This window comes from Varanus komodoensis, unplaced genomic scaffold (assembly GCF_004798865.1).
Source record: "Varanus komodoensis strain SLA01 unplaced genomic scaffold, ASM479886v1 scaffold31, whole genome shotgun sequence".
Classification (NCBI taxonomy): Eukaryota; Metazoa; Chordata; class Lepidosauria; order Squamata; family Varanidae; genus Varanus; species Varanus komodoensis.
In genome coordinates this window covers 12,355,063-12,380,931 of record NW_025335780.1, presented here as the reverse complement: position 1 = coordinate 12,380,931, position 25,869 = coordinate 12,355,063, and positions in this window count along the sequence as shown.

Here is a 25,869-nt window from a genome sequence, read left to right as displayed (position 1 = left end):
AAAGCCATCGGTCCAACTCCCACTCATGGGTCATTGACATTTGTCTGCTCAGTGTATCTGCTTCTACGTTGTCGGTTCCCGCAAGGTGAACCGCCAGTAGCATTATGTCCCTTGGAATACACCAATCCCAAATTTCCATCGATAGTTGAGCCAGAGCAGGTGATCTTGTCCCGCCCTGCTTGTTGATGCAAAAAACAGCAGCAATTTTGTCGGATACAATTTGGACAACTTGACGCTGTAGGATGGTGTCAAAAGATTTTAGAGCATCGAAAATTGGCAAGAGTTCTGGGAAGTTGATATGCTTCTTCACTTCCTGTCGGTTCCAAGCCCCTTGGACCCAAAGTCGTGCACATGCTGCACCCCACCCGATGAGAGACGCATGGGTGTATAAGGTTACTGTCGGTTGGGGTGGTTGGAACAGGACGCCGATAGACAGATTGTCCAGAGCAGTCCACTATGTCATGGTACGTAGGATCGACAGCGGAATCCGAATTAACTTGCTGGGTGGGTCCTGCTTCGGATGAAATGACTTGTTGAAAAACAATTGTAGGGGCCGAGGTCACAGTCTGGTGTACGGGACGATGGCAACTGTGGCAGCCATGTGCCCCAAAAGTCTCTGGATGGTGACAGCCTAAACTGTCCTGTCCTGTTGAATCCGGTGGATATGCGCACAAAGAGTGTCTCGATGGTTTGGAGGAAGAAATGTCCTCTCTAGAGTAGAGTCGATCTGTGCTCCGATGAAATCGATGACCTGCATAGGAATAAGGGGCAATTTCTCATGTTTAATGCAAAGTCCAAGATTGTCAAGCAAAGCACAAGTTTCGTGTATAGCTGACAGGAGACTATGTCTAGTCTGGGACACAATCAGCCAATCGTCCAAGTTTGGGTATGTCTGTATACCCTGAAGCCGTAGGTATGCACACACCGGAGCCATACACTTCATGAAGCTTCTCGGAGCAGTGGCGAGGCCAAATGGCAGTACATTGAATTCAAATATATTGGATCCGACCATGAAACGTAGAAAGCATCTGTGAGAAGGATGAATTGAGATATGGAAATATGCATCCTTCAAGTCCAGTGAGGTGAACCAATCCTTTCTCCTCAGCAATGGAAGGATATTTTGTAAGGTGGTCATCTGAAACTTTTTAGGTTTGATGCACCTGTTAACATCTCGCAAATCCAGGATAGGACAAAGACCACCGTCCCGTTTAGGGATCGTAAAATATCTGAAATAGAATCCGTGCAGCCTGTCAGAGTGAGAGAGTTGTCGAATCGCTCCTTTACAAAGTAGCTGATAGACTTCGTCGCATAGTACCAAAAAGCAAGGTGTAAATCGGATCGGGCTCGACGGAAGAACGATGTCGAATTCTATTCTGTATCCGAGCTGGATTATGGACAACACCCACCTATCAGATGTAATGGACTCCCAAATGGGGAGTTGGCTTTGGAGCCAGCCCCAAAAAGGGAGAGGGGAAGGTGGGGAGTGGAGAGGTGGAATGGTCTGCCTGGACAGTCAACATTGACGCTTCTTAGTATTGAAACGCCGACAGCCCTGAGAGAAGCGTTGTTGCGGCTGTTGCTTTCTACGTTGCTGCCTCTGCTGATACTGCTGGTGGGGTTGGTATTGTTGATGTCCGGAAGGTTGGGACCATGACCTCTTACGTTTCTGCTGTGGAAGCTCCATGCGACGTGCTGTCATGCATGATTCATGGATCAACTTGAGCTTATGGTCGGTCTTTGCATGAAACAGACCGGTACCATTAAACGGCATGTCTTCTATTCTCCTCTTCATTTCCTCAGGGAAATTGCAATTCCTCAGCCACGCATACCACCGAAGAGAAATGGCACTGACTAGGGCCCTAGAGTCAGTGTCCACATGGTGTCTTGCAGTGGAAAGTTGTTGAATGGCCACTTGCATTGTCTCCTTTATAAACACTCTGGCCAGGTCCGCTTGATGGTCCAGAAGGGAAGAAGCAATGTTCTCCAGTTTTTGCATTATGAAGTACTGGTAACGCGCTAGTGTCACTTCATAATTCAATATGCGGAGGCTGAGTCCAGAGGCCACATAGACCCGGCACACAAGCATATCCATCTTCCTCCCTTCCTTATTGCGAGGGGCTGTGTGATCCCTCGACTCCCTGCCCTGGGAGGACTCGACCACCACCGAGTTCGGTTTCGGGTTATGTAGTAGGAATGGTATGTCTTCCTCCCGAACCTGGTACATGGCTTCGTATCAGCGAGACGTAGCCTGTGGTTGAGCCAGTTGGTCCCAGGGCTGGACCATCGCTTGGCAGAGCATAGTAATGAGCGGCAAGGCTATGGCTGCAGACTGCTCACCCTGGACAATGTCAAAAAATCTATCGATGCTGGGACCGGGGCGATGGTGGGCCTCGATCTCCAGCGACCGAACCAGGTGAGAGATGAGCTCCGCGAAGGTCACGTGGGGCTTGTCTGGGGACCCAGGGCACTGAGAGGTAATGGCCACATGGGGAGAAGTGGAGACCACCTCCAACTCATCCAAGTCTTCCTGGTAGCAGTAATGCTTGCTGGAAGAAGAGGTCTCCGGGGATGTTGGGCGCCTCCTCTGTGCACGCCCCGATGTGGATGGCACCTCCCTCAGGACCGGTGGTGACTGACGGTCCTGTGGGTAGTAGCCAAATGAGCGGTATTCACCCCAGCCTGTGAAACCACCATAGCCAGGCATCGGCCAGTCATCGGCTTGACGGTCAATGGAATGGCTTCGACGTGCAGGTGACGACGGAGATTCCGCAGGTGGCCCCAGCTGTAGGCATCAGGGTTGGAGAGCGTTCCCTCATTTGAGAGTCTCTGATCTCTCCATCTGAGATTGACTCTCTAAATGGTGCCTCCGGTTGTTGAGGAGATGCGCTCTCAGGCCGAACAATTTGCCTGGGGAATCCCGGCAGAGTCACCTGCATTGCTGACTGCAGGGTCAGTACCGTAGTGGCAGTCGGTACTGAGAATCCAGATGAACCCAAACTCCGGTGTTTGGGGTGGTCAGGTGTTTTGCCCTTATGAGCCAGCTTGCCCGCCTTGTCCTTCCTCAGCTTCTCGTGACCGGAGGACTTATCAGATCCGGTATGCTTACGCTTCTCCCGTTGCTTGGTTGGGGGAGAAGGTAGCTGCTGGGCCTCCACTGAAGTAGCGCCTTCGTCAGAGGTGCAGCAGAAGCCGAGGCAGGGCGCTTCGAGGGCGCAGCCGAGGCAGAGGTGGAGCGCTGGGGAGGCGCGGTTGAACAGGAGCCAGGCCTTAAGACCAACTGGTCTGATTGCATCAAGGCCTGGTCCCAGAGTAACTTGCAGAGATGATTCTCCCTATTTTTTCTGGCCTGCTTGGTGAAGGCCAAGCAATGGCCGCACTTATTGGTTCTATGCCGCTCGCCGAGGCAGAGAAGGCATGGATTGTGCAGGTCCGCTGGAGACATCTTGGAGCCACACTCATACATTTGCGAAATGCCGCTCGCTGTGCCATCGCGAAAAGGAAGAAAAGAAGATAGTGCAGAGGGTAAAGTTATAATATTTTTGTTTTGTTTTGTTGTTTTTTTTAGAAAGAAAGATTGTGAAAAAACAGGTAAGAAAAGAAAACTTGGAATATAACAAGAAAGAATTTATGAGAAGCTATATTAACTGTAGAACGAACGAACAAGGAGGATCTAAGCAAGAGACGAACAGGCATGAGGCACAGTGAACAGCCGTCACAAAGACTGAGTAAAATGGCGGACACGCCACTCTATTCATACTATGGAGGGGGAGGGGAGCAGAGTTTCCTGCCAAAAACTGTTAGGTTTCTAATCTTCCGGCCTAGGCACTGAGCAGGTGCAGCACCTTCATATGTGTGATGCACAGAGGCCACGATGAAGAACCATAGAATAGAACAGTTGGAAGGGGCCAAGAAGGCCATTAGGTCCAAACTGCCTGCTGTTTCAGGTCACCAGTTTACACCATCCCACTGGATGGCTGCCCAGTTTCTTTTTGAATGTCTAGTGTGGGACAACTCACAACCATTCTAGGCAACTGACTACTCTGTGGTATTGCTCTGACAGTGAAAAAACATCTCCTGATGTCTAGCTCGAATCTGGATTGTTGCAACTTGACTTGATTGTTTCATGTCCTACACTCTGGCATCAGCAAGAAGAAACTGTGACCTTACTCTCTGTGAAGCCTTTATTTATAGAATGATAGTAAGGTTTACTATAAGTGTTACTGTTTTTGTTTTATTTTTTGCTTTCTGCTTGCCTTTGATCTGTGGATAAGCAAGTAAAAACCAAGGATGGGAGACCTATGGATCCTTGAAGACACTCAGTTTCCCTCTAGTCCCTCTATTCTTCATAGTGAAGTAGGTTACCTGATTACCCCAGGCATACTTAAGATGTCTTCATCTTCTTTCTTCTTTTTATGTCTTCTTTGGAAGTAGTCTTTGGCCTGTCTCTTTATGGTTGAGTAGTCACCCTGAGCTTTTCATGATAAAATCACATATTTTGAACAAGCTATTACTATGTTGTATGCTGGATAGTTTTCATGCTATCTGAGACATTTTAGATCCACATTTATTTCCAATCTATGGGTAGGCATGGGGAGACAGAGCTCAGGATCAATTTCATGGATGAATTGGCAGGCACAACCAGTTTAGAATACTGGTGTGAATTGCTTGCAAAATAGAAAGAGGCAAATGATATTGACAGGACCCTCCGCCAGACCTCTTCAGGAAGAGAATTGCTTGATGAAGTTCTTTTGAGAAAAATCTGAATAGTGCAAGATCATCTAGCTGAAAAATCTGAAAGAATCTAGCTGAAAAATCTCAAAACAATTTTTTTCCTATTTGCACTGATATTATAAACTAGAAAGGCTCCTGAAAAAAAGTTGTTTTTATTTTTACAGAAAGAAGATACTTCTTTCTGATCCGGATATTTGAAAAACGTTTGTATGGCCTACAGAGCTTCAAGAATTTATACAAACAATCTATCAAACATGTTAAAAGCACCTAAAGCAAAACTGGGGTGAATATAAGAAGGCAGACCTCTTATTTACTTACTTGGGAATACTCCTTCCAAGATACAGACAGGTTGACATTTTTAAAGTTAAACCTGTGGGGTGAGGTTAATGTGCTGAAGATTAAGATTATACCTAGGCTTGTTTAAGTGTTTCAAGGAATTCTTCTACTTGTTCCCACCAAATACTTTCAAAAACTTAATATTGTCCTTCATACATTTCTCTAAGGTTCCTCTTTGCCATGCATAGCTTTTTAAAGGAAGCAATTTCCCAATAAGGAAGGTGGATTTGACTTTCTGGATCTTTTGTTTTAGCATCAGTCTTAAATTTTGGTCTTTTTAAGTTTAATTAGACTTTCTACCTAAACCAGTATCAGAATTCTCTTGTCTGAAGCAATTAAATGGCACTAGACTCCTAACAGAACAGAACAGAACAGATAGGAATCATCTTATTGTGAATGCTGCTTGATTCACTTATCAATTGCAGTTTAATGCATCCTTGCATAATAAATAAACTTTACTGCAAAGTTCACACATAAAAATCATATAGCAAAAAAGATCTTGTGGTGGATTTGGATGTACAAGTTGCTTTTCATCTGCATTGGCTGATGTCACACCTTCCTTCCTATCTTCTGGACTTTGCAATATTTGCTTAATTTGACATAACCAGTAGCTGTCATGCTGATCTTAGAGGCAAAGAAATGCCAAAAAGGCAAGAAGTATTTGTTGCCTGTTTTGTATTTCTGGTTAGGCTGTCTTTCATAACCACCTGGCTTAACTTGAACAGCCAAGAGAAAACATGCATATAATCAAAATCTCATTTTAGAATTTTTTCCAAGACCTTCACACTATGGACTGCTTCCTATGACCCATTTCTGCATGGTGAACCACAGTAATTGACATGCACACCTCAGGATAAATTTCTGAGTGAAAGGGTGTAGAGTTGAAGTGAAAAACACAACAATGAAACTCTGAAACCTCTTAAGGTTCTTACTGGTTTTAAGGTTGTTCTTTGCTCCGGCAGTGCTGCTAACTGAATTGCCAACAAAGCAGGGAAACCAACCGGCTTGCTCTTGTGCACTTGACAGCAACTTGAGATACAGAAACCATCTGAGGAGTGTGTCTGTGTGTGATGCAAGGATAGCAACCACATCGACCAAGATTTGCAAAAGAAGAAAATTTGTGGACCAGAGGAACTAAAAGAACTCCTCACCACAAATAGCATCATGAGGACTGCATGTGCCTAATAGTCACAGAACACTAAAGTCTTATCCATTTTTAGACGAGTCCATGTCCTACAATTTCCAGCATTTCCAGTCAGCCATAGAAAATCAGGAGGGAAAGTAGAGTGGAGTAACTTGGAAAAGGGCATGTCTTGCTGTCTAAAACCCTGAACAGGACCTCTGCACACCCCAACATTGTGCTACAGCGTTTAGATTCTCGCTTGTTTCTGTATCTGCACTTCTATTAAGACACCCATGTATCGGGGCGGAAGCATGCCTTTTTGGTATGTGACCATTAAACACAGCACACCCAATCAGTGATGCACTGCTGATTTGAATTACAAGAGCAAAGGTGGGGAAACAATTCTCTGTTGTTCCTAACGTCCTCTGGATCACTGAGGGAGGGGCCCAGGGCTCAGTTCCTCAGCCCTTCAAGGAGATGCAAGCCACCTGTTAGCTCCACTGGCATCAGAGTCATCAATGGGAGGGTAGCCAAGAAAACCCAGACACCCTCCCCTTGCAGAGATTCCTCAGACACCCCACAAAGAGTGTGGATATCAACTCTGTTTATACAATTGGTATCACATCTAGCTTAGACCTGACCTTCCAGTACCAACTGACACTTTATGAGCAGAGGCAGTGCTGTTATCTGCCACCCCACTCAAGCTTCTCCGTTCCCTCTGAGCTTAGTTGTAAACATCAGAATATGATAGGAAATGAATTTTAGCAGCAAGGCTATATGATGCTTTGCTATGATATAAAGTGTTCTGGAACAGCTTAGTCATGAATGGGCAATTAAGACCTATAAGCTTTACAAAGGATGTGCTCCTAGTGCTTACCAACTCCTAGACCTTTCTTACTGGTATGGATTGACACAGTGGCTTGCAATGTTGGACTCTCTTTGTGCGTATAGCTATGGGGACTGTTATGATAAGTGCTTATATTTTAAAACGTACCTCTGCACACTATGGAGGATTTAAAGTCAGTGGGTGATCCCCTATTTGGCACTACCACTAATGACCCTAACAGATGCTGCCTCAAGTGCAATTTCAGTAGCATTTGCTGGTAAAATGGGCTTCCTTGGAAGACTGGTCATGCCAAGATAACATGTGAAAATGGTGCTAGAGTAGCTTATGCTTGTGCATATAATTTACATTGAGTGCTAGCGCCAAATAGAATACCGCCGTTCAGTCTAAATCCTGAAAGCTTATGGCACAAACATGTGCTTTAACCTAAACAGATGTGACTCTGATTGGTATGGGGACAGAGGTTGCCAGGAAGCCCTATATAAGCTCTTTCAAAAGGAATGAACTGATGCAGGTAGACTAAATAAATCATAAATGTGAATTTATGTATCTAAAATCATGTACTACACAGGAGAGCATGTTATGTAGGCCTTATGAATAACTGGAGCATTTGATATAAATTGGTGATTAGCTTAATCGCACCAACTGTGCTTTCCCAACTGAGATCTGCTTTCTCTTGCTGTGCTGTGCTGCGCCCTTTTCTCAGTCATGGCTTCTGATCTCTGAAAATGCTAAAATAAGCTTTTTGGATTCAAATCTTTTGGGCAAATTATGCCTAGATGTATCATTCTTGAGGTATTATATATCTCAGCATTTCAAAATTATTTCTTATTCATTTCAGACCCCTTGAGTATTAGGTGGTCAAATATAGAAGAACTTATATTTCTACAGAAAAAGAAAGTAACCCACAATACCTTTTCATTTTTATGTCTTCAGAAAGTATAGCTTTACATTGATAAGTGTAATTCCTTGTGATATAGATCTGACAGCTCAAACACAGAGGTATCATCTGGTTACCTTTGTTGTGGTAATGAAACACAACATCAGAAGGATTAAATAAAGGCAGTAAATTCAAAACTCACCCTAACCTAGGAATGTATGATAAATGTATTTTTGTTCCTTTTTATCAGGTTTTGCCCTTTTCAGCACCTTATGGCCTGATCATAGACTTGGAACAATCTGCAGCTGAAGTCCATGCATTTCTAAGGTGGCAACATGATTTGTGAACTGCACACCCCATGGGTCACAGCACTCAAGAGAACAGGGGAGAAAGCAAACAAGGCAAAAGTGTTCAATGTCAGGGTCTTGAACTCAGCACGGATGGCCAATAGAGAGATGTGCAAGGCAGCCCTGCATACAGCACAGTTCAGCTGTCAGGACTGTCACCATAAAGAAACAGTGTGCACCACATGTGACATCACTCCAATGCATTTCAGAATGGGCCTTGGCCCCCGCTTCCATTCAGAAGGTGATTCCTCCTTGTTGTTGTTCTTAGTCGCAAAGTCGTGTCCAACCCATCGCGACCCCATGGACAACACTCCTCCAAGCCTTCCTGTCCTCCACCATCTCCTGGAGTCCACTCAAGCTCACACCAACTGCTTCAGTGACTCCATCTAGCCACCTCATCCTCTGCTGTCCCCTTCTTCTTTTGCCATCTATTGTTCCCAGCATTAGGCTCTTCTCCATTGAGTCCTTCCTTCTCACTAGGTGGCCAAAGTATTTGAGTTTCATCTTCAGTATCTGGCCTTCTACAGAGCGGTCAGGGTTGATCTCCTCCAGGACTGACCGGTTTGATCATCTTGCGGTCCAGGAGTCTCTTCCAGCACCACAATTCAAAGGCCTCAGTCCTTTTGTGCTCAGCCTTCCTTCTGGTCCAGCTTTCACAGCCATACATTGCAACTGGGAAAACCATAGCCTTGACTATACACAATTTTGTTGGCAGGGTGATGTCTCTGCTTTTTAGTATGCTGTCTAGATTTGCCATAGCTTTCCTCCCCAGGAGCAAGTGTCTTTTAATTTCTTGGCTGCAGTCCCTGTCTGCAGTGATCTTGGAGCCCAGGAAAATAAAATCTGTCACTACCTCCATTTCTTCCCCATCTATTTGCCAGGAAGTGAGAGGACCGGATGCCATGATCTTAGTTTTCTTAATGTTGAGTTTCAAGCCAACTTTTGCGCTCTCCTCCTTCACCCACATCAAGAGGCTCTTTAGTTCCTCTTCACTTTCTGCCATGAGACTGGTATCATCTGCATATCTGAGGTTGTTGATATTTCTCCCAGCAATTTTAATTCCAACTGGTGATTCATCTAGCCCCCCCCCCGCCTTTCTCATGATGTGCTCTGCATATAAGTTAAATAGGCAGGGTGACAGTATACAGCCTTGCCAAACTCCTTTCTCAATTTTGAACCAATCAGTGGTTCCGTGCCCAGTTCTCACTGTTGCTTCTTGACCCACATACAGGTTTCTCAAGAGGCAAATAAGATTGTCAGGTACTCCCATCTCTTTAAGAACTTGCTACAATTTGTTGTGGTCCACATAATCGAAGGCTTTAGCATAGTCAATGAAGCAGAAGTAGATGTTTTTCTGGAACTCCCTAACTTTCTCCATGATCCAGCGTATGTTGGCAATTTGATCTTTAGTTCCTCTTCCTCTTCAAAACCCTGCCTGTAGTTCTGGTAGTTCTCGGTCCACACACTGCTGCAGCCTAGCTTGGAGGATTTTGAGCATAACTTTGCTAGCATGTGAAATGAGTGCAATGGTGCGGTACTTTGAACATTCTTTGGCATTGCCCTTCTTTGGGATGGGAATGTGAACTGACCTTTTCCAATCCTGTGACCACTGTTCAGTTTTCCAAATTTGCTGGCATATTGAGTGTAGCACTTTTACTGCATCATCTTTTAGGATTTTGAATAGCTCAGCTGGAATACTGTCGCCTCCACTAGCTTTGCTGTTGCTCAGTCTTCCTAAGGCCCACTTGACTTCACATTCCAGGATGTCTGGCTCAAGGTCAGTGACCACCCCATCGTGGTTATCAGGGACGTTAAGCTCTTTCTTCTGTGTAATCTTGCCACCTCTTCTTAATCTCTTCTGCCTCTGTTAGGTCCCTGCCATTTTGGTCCTTTATCATGCCCATCTTTGCATGAAACGTTCCCTTTGTATCTCCAATATTCTTGAAGAGATCTCTGGTCCTCCATATTCTATTGTTTTCTTCTATTTCTTTGTACTGTTCATTTAAGAAGGCATTCTTATCTCTTCTAGCTGTTCTCTGGAATTCTGCATTCAATTGTTTGTATCGTTCTCTTTCTCCCTTGCCTTTCGCTTCCCTTCTTTCCTCAGCTATTTGTAAAGCTTCCTCAGACAGCCTTTTTGCTTTCTTGCATTTCTTTTTCTTTGGGATGGTTTTAGTTGCTACCTCTTGTACAATGTTGTGAACCTCCATCCATATTTCTTCAGGCACTCTGTCTATCAGATCTAATTCCTTAAATCCATTTGTCACCTCTACTGTATATTCATCAGGGATATGATTTAGGTCATACCTGAGTGGCCTAGTGCATTTCCCTACTTTCTTCAATTTAAGCCTAAATTTTGCAACCAGAAGCTTATGATCTGAGCCACAGTCAGCTCCTGATCTAGTTTTTACTGACTGTATAGAGCTTCTCCATCTTTGGCTGCAGAGCACATAATCAATCTGATTTCTGTGTTGACCGTCTGGTGACGTCCATGTGTAGAGTCATCTCTTGGGTTGTTGGAAAAGAGTGTTTGCTATGACTATCGTATTCTCTTGACAAAATTCTACGAGCCTGTGCCCTGCTTTATTTTGTACTCCAAGGCCAAACTTGCCTGTTATTCAGGTTATCTTTTGGAATCCTACTTTAGCATTCCAATCCCCCATGATGATAAGGACATCATTTTTGGGTGTTAATTCTAGAAGGTGTTGTAGGCCTTCACAGAACCGGTTGACTTCAGCCTCTTCAGGACCAGTGGTTGGGGCATAGACTTGGACTATTGTGATGTTGAATGGTTTGCCTTGGATTCGAACTGAGATCATTCTGTTATTTCGGAGATTGTATCCCAGTACTGCTTTTCCTACTCGTTTATTGACTATGAAGGCTACTCCATTTCTTCTGAGAGATTCTTGCCCGCAGTAGTATACCTGATGGTCATCTGAATTAAATTCACCCATTCCTGTCCATTTTAGTTCACTGATTCCTAAGATGTTGATGTTCAGTCTTTACATTTACTGTTTGACCACATGAAGCTTCCCTTGATTCATGGATCTTACATTCCAGGTTCCTATGGAGTATAGATCTTTACAGCATCGGACTCTCTTTTCACCACCAGATACATCCACAACTGAGTGTCATTTCAGCTTTGACTGAGTCAATTTATTCTTTTTGGCATTACTAGTACTAGTCGTCTGCTCTTCCCCAGTAGCATATTGGACACCTTCCGACCTGAGTGGCTCATTTTCCGGCATCATATCTTTTTCCCTTTTGGTACTGTCCATGGGGTTTTCATGGCAGAGATACGGGAGTGGGTTGCCATTTCCTCCTACTTCTATGCAAATACATCAGTAGGTCACTTGGAGAAACTACCATGCTGAAATATAAATCCTAGCAGCATTCATGAATTCTTTTCTGGGTGGATTAAAATCCAAGCCAGAGAAGAATTTTTGGACTCCCAGTGCTCACCTCAAAAAGATGTCCCATTGTGAGTTCCAGGAAAGCTGCAATTGTGTTTTGGAGGGGAAGTGGGGAAGCTGGAGCAGAATAGCTAAGAATAGCTCAGGTCTTGGCCAATAAAAGTATTCTCCCCTCCCCCTGGCCCCTTCCCTGAGATTTCGTTTTGGACCTCAATGGAAAGAAAAAAAGGAGAGGAAGAACTCCGGTTCCCAGCTCTGATGCTGAAGTAGAGCCTCCGGGCTCAGAATCTGAATTGCTCCTCAGACAATGTTTAGGTTATTCAAAAGAAAGGGTAATCAACAAATAGCAAGATGTGTTTTTCCTAGTACTGAATATTTCTCAGCCTAAGGATCTGAGAAATGGTGAGGAAAGCTTTTGAAGATGTCTGTGACTGCCTACTGCTCCAGAAGCTGATAAGATACAAATCTGATTGAGTGTAATTGTGAAATGTTCTTCCAATTTTAATCCACAGAATGCTGTGTCCCCGATGTCAAATGTTTAGTAAGTCCTAGCCTACAGTTTCTTTACTACATTCGTGCTGTATACTTTAAACGTGACAATATATATTAAATATCCATATTTAAATATCCATAAATATCCATATTTAAGGCATGACAGAAATCTTCAGCTATGTCTTAACACAAAGATTCCTACCTCTAAAAGGGATTTGCTGTTTTACTATGGCAATTAGCTCTATTTTATGCATTGTCTCAATAGGAGGTAATGAAAGATCCTACCTTGGGTTATGTACCTATTATTAACCTGCTACACTTTGTCACATTTCTATTTGAGGGTTGATGTCAATTTGTTTCAATGCAAAAGTAAATGTCAGAGTCTCTCTGACGTATTGGTCGTTTTTGTATATGTCAGTTTCACTCTTTTAATTGCACTTCTATAAATACCCCTCCATTTTTCACTTGTGAACAATCAGATTTCCATAGAAACAAATGCTTCTATTACTGAACTGTAAATGGCCTTGATTTTAGTTTGTATCATTGATGCTGTCTCAAAGAAACTGGATGGTTCAAATTCATTGTAGCTGAGTCCCTAAGCTAACAGAAAAGTCTTCTCTCAGAATTGCCTTTGTTTGGCCTCAGTCACTTACCATGTAGCCACATCTGTTTTATTGTTTGTTTGTTTGTGTGTTCATTTGTTTTGCATTATCATGCCACATCTGTAGCCATGAGGCTCTCTGGGCAGCTTACAGTACAATTGAAGTAACATTAAAATGACAATTAAATGAATAAACAAACAAACAGAAATTAATAAAAAGTAAACAGTTAAAATTTTAGATAGATATTATCAATTGAACATTCTCATGAATAAAATAACATTAAAATAATCAAATAATCTATTGATCAAATTTAAAACAATCCTGTGTATAAGACTGTTTGGTAACTAGAAATTATTTTATTATATACAGCAGTAGCACAATAAAATGCATAAATTTCCCAAATAAAACCAATTCAACCTACTCACAAAAATAAATACTGAAAAGAAAAGATGTTTAAATATAAAAAGACACCTGGCAAATCTCATTTGGGAAGGTGTTCCACAGATGTGGCGCTATCACAGAAAAGGCTCTTTTCCTTGCCATCTCCCCCTTCGTGGGAGGAGGAATTCAAAGGAGAGCCTTCAGTGATGATCTCAGAGATTGGGCCAGGACATACGGAGACAATCATCCCCTCAGATATCCTGGCCCCAAGTGGTTCAGGACTTCATATGTTATTGTAAGCACTTTGAATTGGGTCCAGGCAGCAACTGGCAGGCCGTAAAGCCTGCGAAAAAGTAGTATGATATGCTCACCAAGTCCAGGCTTTGTCAGCAGGTACGCTGCCTGATTTTGGACAAGTAGCATATCCAGGACATTTTCAAAGACAGTCCCACATAGAGTAATCTAGGCATGAGCTTACCAGTGCATGGATAATTGTGGTGAGACTCCACCAAGTGCGGGTTCAGCCGATTCACCAGCCAAAGCTGGTAAAAGGCATTCCTAGCTACCAAGTCCACCTGGGCAACAAGTGACAACTCTGGGCCAGGAGTGCCCCAAGGCTGTAAACCTTGTCCTTTAGGAGGAGTGCAACCTCATCCAGGACAGGCTGAACATTCTCCAGTTGAACAGATGGATTTCTCACCAACAGTACCTCCATCTAATCTGGATTGAGCTTCAGCTTGTTGGCCTTCATCCAGTCCATTATTGAGTCCATTACTGACTGCTTAAGAACAGTCACTGTCTCACCTGGATTAGATGAAAATAAGAGGTACATGTCATCAGTGTATTGATGTCACTTCACCCCAAACCTCTAGATGACCTCTCCCAGTGGTTTCATGAAGCTGTTAAATAGCATGTGGGACAGAATACAGCCCTGCAAAACTCCATGGCATAAAGGTCACGGTGTAGAGCAGTAGTCCCTCAGCACCACCATCTGGAGATAGTCAAATAGAACTGAGATATCCTTCTCCAGAAAGATACCATGGTCAATGGTATCACCTGCTTCTCTCCCAGCAGAGGTCATCCCTTGGGTGACCAAGGCAGTTTCTGTTCCAAACCTAGGCCTGAAGCCTGAATTATATATATCTAATATTCTGTTTCCTCCAGGAGAGCCTGGAGCTGCCTGGCCACTACCAGCCACAAATGACTACATGATAACAACCTTGGTTAGGTTCAACCCCCTTGCATTTGGAATGATGAAGGGAAATTTGGAGCAACATTGCAAGACCTGCATCATGTTTCTGCTACCCACTGCCTTCCATGCAGCCAAGCAGCAGGGAAGCTGTTTATGTAGGATTATGTAGGCTCCCTGCACAATTTAGAAGCCTGATCTATGATCCTATGTAGGTTGGCCAAGTAGGAAACATGGTGGCTGGAGTAAGGCCAGTAGGCCATGATGATGGTGGTTTTGCAAAACAGTCCTGTGCTGTTAATTATATGATGCAACACAGTTCAATATCAGTTACTAAGAAGATGATGGCCAGTAATTAAATAAACAAAAAGGTACTGAAGCTGTAGCTGGTTGGCAATGAATTAGATACAAGTTCATTTGGGGAATTTCTCAGGGAGCATTTCACATGTCCTGAAAGTCCCTTTTTATAGTGCCCAAAATTGTTACTCTCTTTGTCAAGCTGAATCATTTATCCTTTCCCAACTGATTATGAAACATTATCCATACTGAACACTCCACTAAGTTCAATTAATTTAGTTAAAAGATTTCTAAGCCACATTTAAAAGCAAATGCCCTCTCAAGGTGGCTTACATACTATAACCTATACAACAGCAAATCAGAATACATTAATAAACACCTGTAAACATAGCTTTTATACCACACAGTATGAAAATTTAAAACAAAATTGCATATAAAAACCAAGAGCAGTGCAAGAAACCACAGTTAAAAAAATGGTGAATAAAACAGACAGGACATTCCTAAAAGCCTGCAAGGAGGCCACGGCAGGGAGGGTCCCCTCTCTCCTGCTTCCCCAAAACAATCCAGCTCTCCTCGGAGGTGGAAGGTGTGAAAAGGACTGCCCATTGCTGATTTTAAACTGTTGCTGGATGAAATAGGGCAAGACAGTACTTCAGTTAACTTGAACATTTAAAGGATTACACGGGCACCTTAAATTGGGCTTGCAGATGCACCAGTAACCAGTGCAACTGGTGTAAATAAATAGATGTCACATGATCTGACCATTTCACTCCTACCAAAACCTGAGCAGCCACATTCTGCACAAGTGGTAGTCCGAAAACCCCTGGTCCTTGTAGCTACCTGAGCTTCCCCAGTTAGTGGAGAATCCAAGAACTGTGCACTTGATCTTCCAGGGTAGTTGGCTTCACTGCTCACAATGCTTCTGCACTGAATTTAGAGCATACTTTCCAGTCTCTTCAACCCCAACTAACCTTGATGGTTGACCTTCTTCTGGTTTGCTTCACTGTTCTCTCTCTTCTCTATCTTTTCACTCTTCCATCACCAATACAAAACTTTCAGTTATGATATAGTATATGATATAGAAACAGGGTCAACTTGGGTGCTTTTCCCTTGCTATTATAAGCACAAAGCATAAGAATTCTATGAAAATGTTTTGAGATGGCTAGATGGAGGGGATGCAGTGGATATGGTTGACCTGGATTTCAGCAAGGCTGCATGATATCCTGGTTGAGAAATTGAGGAGTTTTGGGATAGACCAATGCACTGGCCAATGGATTAGGGCATGGTTGATGGACCGAAAGTAGAGGGTAACTATTAGTGGGGAATCATCAGTATGGCAGCCAGTGATGAGCAGGGTCCCCCAGGCTCTGTCCTGGGACCAATCCTGTTCAATCCTTTCATCAATGGCCTGGAAGAGGGGGTGAACAATCTGCTGATCAAATATGCAGTCGATACTAAAATGGGGGTAGTGACCACAATGGAGGAGCAAGTACTCCAGATCCAGAAGGATCTGGACAGACTATAGAAATAGGCAGGAGACAACAGGATGGTGTTCAATGTGGATACGAACAAGGTCTTGCACTTGGGGCATAGGAATGGGTGTGATAAGTACAGGTCAGGGGACAAGTGGCTGAAGAGCAGCACTTGGGAAAGGGATCTTGGGGTACTGGTTGATTTCAGGCTAAACGTGATGTCAAGAGGGTGAATGTCACTCTTGGTTGCATAGCCATAAGCATGACTCCTAGATCAAGAGAGATATTAGTACCACTCTATACAACTGCAGCTGGAGTATTGTGTTCAGTTCTGGGCCCCACATAACAGAAAGGATATAGCCAGATTAGAATCAGTACAACAGCTCAGGGAACCAAGGTTCAATTTGGATGCCAGGAAGTACTTCCTGACAGTTAGGACCCCGAAGGTATGGAATGGGTTTCCACTGGAGGTGGTTGAGGCCCCATCAGTGAGGGTGTTCAATGATAGGCATGCACATGGTAGGCATGTCGTGAGTGGAGCCAGCTGGAACTGGGGGTAAGACTAGATGGCCCAGGAGGCCCCTTCTGACAAGTGCTGTTTGTATGGCTCCCACCACCCCCTTTCTGGAGCCAGAATGTCAACATGAGGCCCTGATCCCTTCATGTCCTTTCCCCACCATACAGAAAGCAACAGAATGAAATGGACCTCATGCTACATTTCTGCCTTCAGAAAGAAGGAGTCCAAGAGTCCCTTCCCCCATTTCCTGTTACTTCCCTATCCAAGATCCACAAATGGAGTGCAGGAGTAGGGGCGATGGTAATGTGATGAAAGAAGCTGATAAACTTTCCCAGGATATGTGATGGGCAGCTTCCGTCCAAGAAGGAAGAAGGAGAACTTGTGCTGGGTTCATTATGCAGCAACATCCACAGTGGGATAAAGGGCTATTTCACTCTAATTTCAGAGACATTCTGATTCACTGCTGGTACCAGCTTGCTGGGTTCTTCACGAGGGAGGGCACAAGGAAGAGGAGCATCATAACTGTGAGCTGCAATTGGTCTGCCAGTGCAATTTAATATTGTGTTTTCCTGGCAATGCATTTGGAAGCACCACCCATGTGAGAAAGGTTTTAAACCCCATTGTAGAATTTTGCAGGAGTGGCAAAAATCTGGTGTACAAGACAACAGACAGTATTGGGACAGAAAACTTGTGTAGAGAAACTCTTACGCCTTGGGTAATGATACACTGAGGGAAAAGCCCCACTTCCACTGGACCTGGTGAAAATGACTTCAACTTTCATTAGCCACAGCCCTACAATTAGTACACAGCTCACCCAAGCAGAATTTAGGGGATAAAAATAAATTTATTGGGGTACTAAGATATAGAGGTGGAGGAAGTAGTATTAAAATAGGTAAAAGGGAGGAAGGATGAGGGATTGTGGATAGAAGCAATAAGAAATACAATACTTAAAAATCGTTCCATTTCCCCAAGACCCTTAGTTCTTGTTGCACCAATAAAACAAGAAAATAAAAAGCTAGCACCTACTCTGTCTGAGTGCACTACCTTCAGGGCTAGAGCAACTGCTGGCAGGGAAGTGGCTGGCTGGCTGGCCGGCTGGCTGGCCACCTGGCCAGCCCACCAGGAGAGGAACAAAGACCTCCCTAACCCTCAACCCTTTATTCCGCACCCCCACCACTCTATCAGCTGATCAATGGGGTGATGACCAATCTCCCAATCCTCTCATGCCGTCACCAGCTGCCTGCAATAAACCATTTGGTCCTGCCACCTCCAGCATCCTTGGGCTGTTGAGATGTCAATTACTCCCTTAAACCTGGACAGTGAGATGCTAATTACTCCTTTAGTCATTAGAATTCCTGAAACTCTGATCTCCCCTTTGACCAGGAACATCTGGTTTGTTCCCCCCACCACCACACCTCAAACTTCTTAAATCGTACATGACAATTCCCTTCATAAACATTACAGCACAGGCAACATTTAGCTTTCAAAAGAGATGGGGCATCCATGACATACAACTTCTGGCAGTTCTTGCCATAGGCTTTAATTGGGGCAGGAAAACTTAATGGCATTTGAACAGTTGCTCTGAAGTTCACCAAACCAATAAAAGACCACCTTCCACAACAAACTTTTGGCTCTGGCCTCTTGGCAGAGCAGCAGAGCAGCAAAGGCACAGGCTGAGAGAGAGGGCTGAGAGGTCAGGGGACTGGCGAAGGCAAGGCAGGAGCTGGGCAGGGGAGCAGAGGGCCAGGAGCAGCGGAGGGGAAGGGGGCAGGGCCAGAGGGGCTAGAGGGGCCAGGAGGGAGCAGGGGGTGGGGCCACCGGCCTGAGGGACCGATAAGGCCGCGCTCAGCCACTGCCAGCCCTTTTGGCTCTGGCCTATTGGCGTTGTTCCTTGTCTGCGTCCCTTTGGGCTGTGGTGTATGTGTGCGAGTGGGCTTTTGTCTGGGAGAACTGGGCGAGTGAGAGGAACTGCAGGACAAACAAGGCAGGGGACCAAGGCAAGGTCTCGGAAGGGATACCGATGGCAGACCGGGAGATGGCCTTGGCGGGAGTCATGGGTGTTGCTCTCCGCTGCGAGAGCTGCGACATGTTCGCCCTTCTCCCCCAGGAGAGGCAGGGATACACTTGCCCTCAGTGCAAGATGGTGACCCTGCGAGAGGAGGAGGTGAGGTGCCTGAGGGCCGAGAGAGCTCTCCAGGCCCCCCGGGAACAGCCCCCCTCTGGACAGAGGGTTGAGGGAGAGGTCATGGGAGGAGCAGCTGCGGAGACATGGAGGTATGTCACCCACAGGAGGAGGAGGCCAGCACAGCCTCCTCCTTCTCCTGGCACCATCTGGAGCTGGGAAACAGGTTCTCTCCACTTGGGGAGGCTGGGGCTGATGAGGCCTCGGGGGACCAGCAGGACCCCCAGCCTGGGACGACAAGCGGCAAGGGGGCCGCTGCAGGAGAGGCGAGGGCCAGGGCACAGCCGCCCACCAGCACCGGGAAGGCACGGCAGCAGGTGATTTTTGTTGGGGACTCCCTGCTGAGGGGCACTGAGCTGCCCCAACCTGGAGACAAGGGAGGTCTGCTGCCTGCCGGGCGCACTCATCCGGCATGTGAAGGACAGAGTGGAGCGTCTTGTTTGCTCCGGGGGTCACCAGCCACTCCTGGTGATCCATGTGGGCACAAACGATGTGGCCAGGCAGGGTGTGGTCGGGGTCACCAGGGACTTCGAGGCCGTTGGGAAGAAACTCAGGGAGCTGAAGGCCCAAGTGGCCTTCTCGTCGATCTTACTGGTCTGGGGATTTGGGCCAGGAAAGGACAGGAGGGTCTCCGAGGTGAACGACTGGCTTAGGGTGTGGTGCCAGAAGGAATGCTTCGGGTTCCTCAACCACGGCACTCGAGGAAGGAGGACGCTGGGAACTCCAAGGAAAGGAAGCAGTGGGAAGGAGTTGAGGTGCATGTACACCAATGCTAGGAGCATGGGTAATAAGCAGGAAGAGCTTGACGCTCTCCTGGGAATAGGAGGGTATGACCTGGTGGGAATCACAGAAACTTGGTGGGATGAAAGGGACGTCTGGAATGTGAACATAGAAGGGTATCACCTTTTTAGAAAGGACAGGAAGGGAAAGAGAGGTGGGGGCGTGGCTTTATACGTCAGGGAAGGGATAGGATGCAGTGCGATAGAATGCAGCACAGATGGGGATTCGGTAGAGGCAGTCTGGGTGAAACTTAGGAGTTTTGACAGGGAAAGAGACCTGACAGTGGAGGTATATTATCGCCCTCCAGGTCAACTTGAGACCCTGGATGATGTCCTGACAGGCCAGATTCTAAGGCTATCTTGGGGGAGAGACACAGTAATTATGGGAGATTTCAATCTCCCAGATATTACTTGGGAGACTCACTCAGCAGTGACAGCCAGGTAATGTTGCTTCCTAGAAGCTATAGAGGGAACGTTTTTCACACAGAAGGTCCGAGGGGCGACGAGGGGGGAAAACATCCTTGACTTGGTCTTGACCAATAGGGAGAAGCTGATAGATGAAGTACAGATTAGGGGAGCTCTGGATGCAAGTGAACACTCCATCCTTTGCTTTGAGATCTGGGGACTGGGGACGTGAAGCAGGTCGAGCACTAGAAGCTGGGACTTCAAGAGGGCCAACTTTGGCCAACTGAAGGCCAGACTGGGGAAAGTCTCCTGGGATAGGTTACTGGATGGTAAGCGAATTGAGGAGTGGTGGATAGCACTCAAAAGGGAGGTTTTGGAGGTGCAAAGCTTGACGATACCTCTAGTCAGTAAGGCTGGGAGGCAGAAGAGAGCGCCGCCATGGATGCAAAAGGAGGTGGTTAGAGGGATTAGGCGAAAGAGGAACCTCCATAGGAAATGGGTACTGAGGTGAATAGACAAAAGGGTATACTGGGAGGAGGAGGCCCGTTGCAGAAGGATTCTTCGCAAGGCTAAGGCTGAGTATGAGCTGAGACTTGCCAAGAATATCAAGAGCAACAAAAAGGGCTTCTTTCAGCAAGTAAATAGGAAGAGGAAGGGGAGACAAGTGGTGGGACCACTAAATAAGGAGCAAGGAGATCCAGTGACTGATATGAGGGAAGCAGAGGAGTTTTGGGATACACCAAAGGACTGTCTGGTGGATCAGGGCATTGTTGACTGACTGATAGCAGAAGGTAACCATTAGTGGGGAATCATCGGGATGGCAGCCAGTGACAAGCAGGGTCCCCCAGGGCTCTGTTCTGGGGCCGATCCTGTTTAATCTTTTCATTAATGACATGGAAGAAGGGGTGAACAGTCTGCTGATCAAATTCGCAGACGACAGTAAAACTGGAGCAGTGGGAACAACTGAGGAGCAGGTACTCCAGATCCAAAAGGATCTGGACAGACTATGGAAGTGGGCAGGAGACAACAGGATGGCGTTCAATGTGGATAAGTGCAAGGTCTTGCACTTGGGGCATAGGAATAGGTGTCATAAGTACAGGTTAGGTGACAAGAGGCTGGAGAGCAGCACTTGTGAAAGGGACCTCGAGGTACTGGTTGACTGCAGGCTAAACATGAGTCAGCAGTGTGATGTGGTGGTCAAGAGGGTGAACGCCACCCTTGGTTGCATAGCCAGAAGTGTGGCTTCTAGATTGAGAGAGGTATTACTACCACTCTATACGACCCTGATGCGCCCGCAACTGGAGTATTGTGCTCAGTTTTGGGCCCCTCATTAGAGAAAGGATATAGCCAGGTTGGAGTCAGTGCAGCATAGGGCCACAAGGTTGGTGGCCGGTTTGCAGGGGATGCCGTATGAGGCGAGACTGAGGGAACCGGGTCTCTTCAGCCTGGAGAAGAGGAGACTCAGAGGGGATATGTTGGTGACATACAGATATGTGAGGGGATGTCACTTGGAGATGGGTAGAGACCTGTTCTCCCCTGCAGAGGAAGGCAGGATGCGCTCCAATGGAGCAAAGCTCAGGGAGCCAAGGTTCCGTTTGGATGCCAGGAAGCACTTCCTGACAGTCAGGACCCCGAGGGTGTGGAATGGGCTTCCACGAGAGGTTGTTGAGGCCCCATCGGTGCGGGTGTTCAAGGATAGGCTGGACGTGCACATGGTGGGCATGTCGTGAGTGGAGCCGGCTGGTGCCGGAGGTCAGACTAGATGGCCCGGGAGACCCCTTCTGACTCGCTCTGTTTCTATGTTTCTAAACTTGCATAATGCACATCAGTAACTGACAAGAACATTGCAAAGGATGGTTACCGATACCTGCTGCAGAACTGAAAGATGAAGAGTAAATATGTCCATTTTAGTAGTCCTTTACTTGCTGCATGTGTAACATTATTCATTGGATGTGTTTCAAAGTTGGCATAGACATAGTTTTATTGAGTACATTGTAGATGGCAGAAAATACATTTTCAGTGTCATTTTTATGATAGAACATGGAGGCTTACAATGACATAACCCCTTTTCTTGCAAACTGCTTTAACTAGAGAAGCACTCCAGTGTATCTTTAAAAGCAACTAAAATACATATTAAAAAAAGTACTTTTGAGGTAAGTGGAGATTTCTGAACCACAAGGCAGTGTACACATCCATGCATCACAAGAATTATACATTTTGGCCTTGACAGAGAAGGCTCAAAACGTGCATGTGTCATCCTGGCAGCAGCCAGTAACACTGGCATCAGTGACACACACCTGGTACTTTTTCATTTTCAGGGTCTGTACATTATTCTGCAAAGTTGTTATTTTCTATTATTTTTACCACTGGCAAACTGTTTCCTGGAATATTTACCCAGAGCGTATTTCACATGTACAAGCTTTACTAAGTGGAGCTGCAGCAAACAGATGTGCAAACCCCAATGTGCAGTTTTTATAGTGGATCCCCAGTGGGGCTGACATTTTAAAAGGAGACCAAGTTCTCATTAACTTTCAGCAAGCTATTGACTTTCAGCATACATAGGCACTCACTGTTTGTTGAGAAATGTTATTAGAAAGCGAAGGTAATCAACAAATAACAGGATGTGCTGTTCCTTGCACTGAATATTTCACAGCCTAAACACCTGAAAAATAGTGAGAAAAGCTTTTGAAGATGTCTGGGCATGCCAACCAAGGAACACATCTTATTCCTCCTCTTCTGTTGAGGATGAACTGGCAAGGATGGTCAGTGAAAACACAATGACAGAGAAATGGAAGCATAACATGTTGTTGCAGCCTTGCAGCATTTCATGGACAAAGTTGCTAGTGTGGTCTCTCTCTCTCTCTCTCTCTCTCTCTCTCTCTCTCTCTCTCTCTCTCTCTCTCTCTCTCTCTCTCTCTCTCTCTCTCACACACACACACACACACACACACACACAGAGAGAGAGAGAGAGAGAGAGAGAGAGAGAGAGAGAGAGAGAGAGAGATGATCAGCTATTCCAAACAATCTTTTCTTTTTGTGTATGTGTGTGGTTTTGTTCTTGTTTCTTTCTTCCATTCACCATGTCTTCTCTTGCTCCTTTTCTTTGCTTTCTGAATTTGTCAGGAGTCAAACAATTTTAATATGATGAGTTTTAACATACCAATAAACATGCTATCGGTATGTTTATTACCACCTCTTGTAGGAGCTTTTGTTGCTTGTTTGAGGTTGCTCTAAAATATGTTCAGTCTTGCTGAACCTGGATTAGATTCTATCCTGTGCCAGATCTCATTTTTTTGTCCTGAGATTTTTGGATTGGGCAAACATCAGTGGTAACAGCCAATATTTCAGGCATGCTTACCAGGAACCCAGACTGAACCTCATTCAATTAAAGCATGGTAAAATAAGAGGTTTTTTTTTTTTTCCCCAATATGCCAGTGTCAATGAAAATCCTTCCCCTCCTTTGCCCTTCAATTCCTGCTCCCCTCCCCTTCCCCTCGTTCTGTTTTGTTCTGCAGTTTTTTGCCACATTGGAAGACAAAGGTTGTTGGGATACTCACCTGAAAATAGTTTCACTGGAATGCTCCCCTCTTTCCTCAGGGAAGGCGGATGAAGAGTGCTTAGTACTCTGAAGATACAATCCAATGGAAACGTAGACAAAGAAAAGTTCTTTGCAGAATTCTGGGAGTAGTAGGGCTTTTTATGTATAAATATGCATATGATCAAACCTTACAGTTATTTGAAGGTGGTCTGAAGCTGTGTGTGTGCTTAAAAGTTTTTTAGCTGAGCATTCGATAGCACAGCTTGGCCGCCAACTACATGGAAAATGGCAGCATTAGGCAAAGATGCTACATGATGACAGGGGCATTAACTAGGAGTGGGCGAAGATGGATGCCACTGGGCATGATGTGACATGATATGTGCTAAATATGTAAAATTGTTCCCAGGAGCCTTAGCAGTCAGTCCAAGTTCAAAGCTCATGGTAGCCAGGCGGGTTGTTGAGAGTTTAATCAACATGTACATTGGCTTTTTAAAGTGTAAAAAGAAAGAGAAAAAATAACTATCTTGTACTACCTTAAAGTACGACACTATTCACTTACCCAAAAGTCAAATGACTTTGCTTTCCCACAAATACTTTAATCCTCCTGCAACACACATACATATATATAAACTTTCATTGGTAAGATACACCCAATGAATTATATTTGGTTGACCTTTATGAAAGAACAAGAATGGTACTTTAGGATTAGATCAAGAATGGACAGAATTGTTCAGATAGACATCTCTACAGAGATCTGAACCCTATCACTGCCAGCTGTTGGAAATCCCCTACTTCCCCACAGCCTTGTTGGTAGGAAGAACCTTAAACCTTCCCTGCTGTCCTTGGACCATTAGCACTTAACCTAATGATGTAAATTACTCCCTTAAACCTTGGGACTTCCACGTCCTCTGAACTCCATTTTTTAGTGAAACCACCTGGCCACATCCTCATCTCCAGGAGGTTTTTTAAACTTGTATATTACAAACTTTTCATTAGATAAGCCTCTCTGGAGCACAAGTGACTGGAGCAACCTGCTTAGTTGCTGGAGAACCTTTTTTCCCCTACATAGCCTTACCTCTGTTCTGGCAAAGGACACACTGTTGCTGGATTGATGGGGCTGTCCCAGAAGATAGCACATTAAATTAAAACACACAGAAGCACAACATGGTTGATGTTAAGGACTTTGCTCTACCAAGTGAACTGCCTCTGTAAGGCATCTGGGAGGGAGTGATGTAGACAAGGCCAGACTTTTTCTAGTAAAAGGTGAGTTTTTCTTGATAAAGCTAAAAAAATGGGGGGGGGGGTAAAGTTCAGTGCTCAGGTGAAAAAGAAGTGAAGGGACTGTAAGTTGGGGGTATTATGAAAGACAGAACAAGAAAAGCCATCTTGAACACTGTTTTCAGTGGAAAGATGGGATATAAATAGCAACAGACATTTGATGCTTGCTTTCTGTAATGATGTGTTAGTAGCAGTTCAGTGGATGGAGAACAGCCTGGGTGACAGTTACTGAAAGGCAAGGTGAATCCAAAATGGGAGAACAAGAGTGCTGGAGCAGAGCTTGTACTGGGCAAGGATAACAGGTTGATGGATTTCAAAAATGGAGACTAGAAACGGGGAGTTCTGATGGTCAACTCATTTGTGTGTCTGTGAGCAAGAAAGATCCCTTGAAATCACATTGTGCTCACGGAACTAGGACCAGTTCCAGTCATAGAAAATAAACAGGAACAAACTAGAGTGGTGGATACAGGGGAAAAGTTAACAAACAAACAAAAGGGAAAGGTTATTTCACTTTCCTGAATGCACTTCTTACTGGATTATTGAGTTAGTTGCTTATCAAAAGTTCACATAAGATTTCAAAGCTCTCACTATCAATTAATGGAGTTAATATGTTCTCTTGGCTTTGTTAAGCCACAAGAGACTTAGGCTACTTAGGTTAAAATGGGTAAAAAGGGCAAGGAAAAAGGATGGTAGATATACCCAGTAGCACTTGAGTTATTGTTATTTAGTCTGTGAAATAGCAAGGATAATCACCTGTATAAAGGTGATTTCACTAAAGGATGTGTTCAACAAAGGATGCGGGTGCAAGAACATCCTGGCTTGTCAACTCTTGCCAGCCAAAGTTAGGGACAAGGGAGGAACATCCAACTAATGGCACCAATTAGACCTTGAAGTGTGTCACTCCTGTTGCCTTGAGAACATTTATGAGCTTAATCCTGAATAAACAGCCTGATTCCTAGGTAAGTTAAAGGAGAACGCCCCAGCCTCCAGTGAAGATTAAGATAAGAAAGCAGTGATCATTACATCATAAATAATTCCAGCCATTGAATTCCTCTGTTGGGAA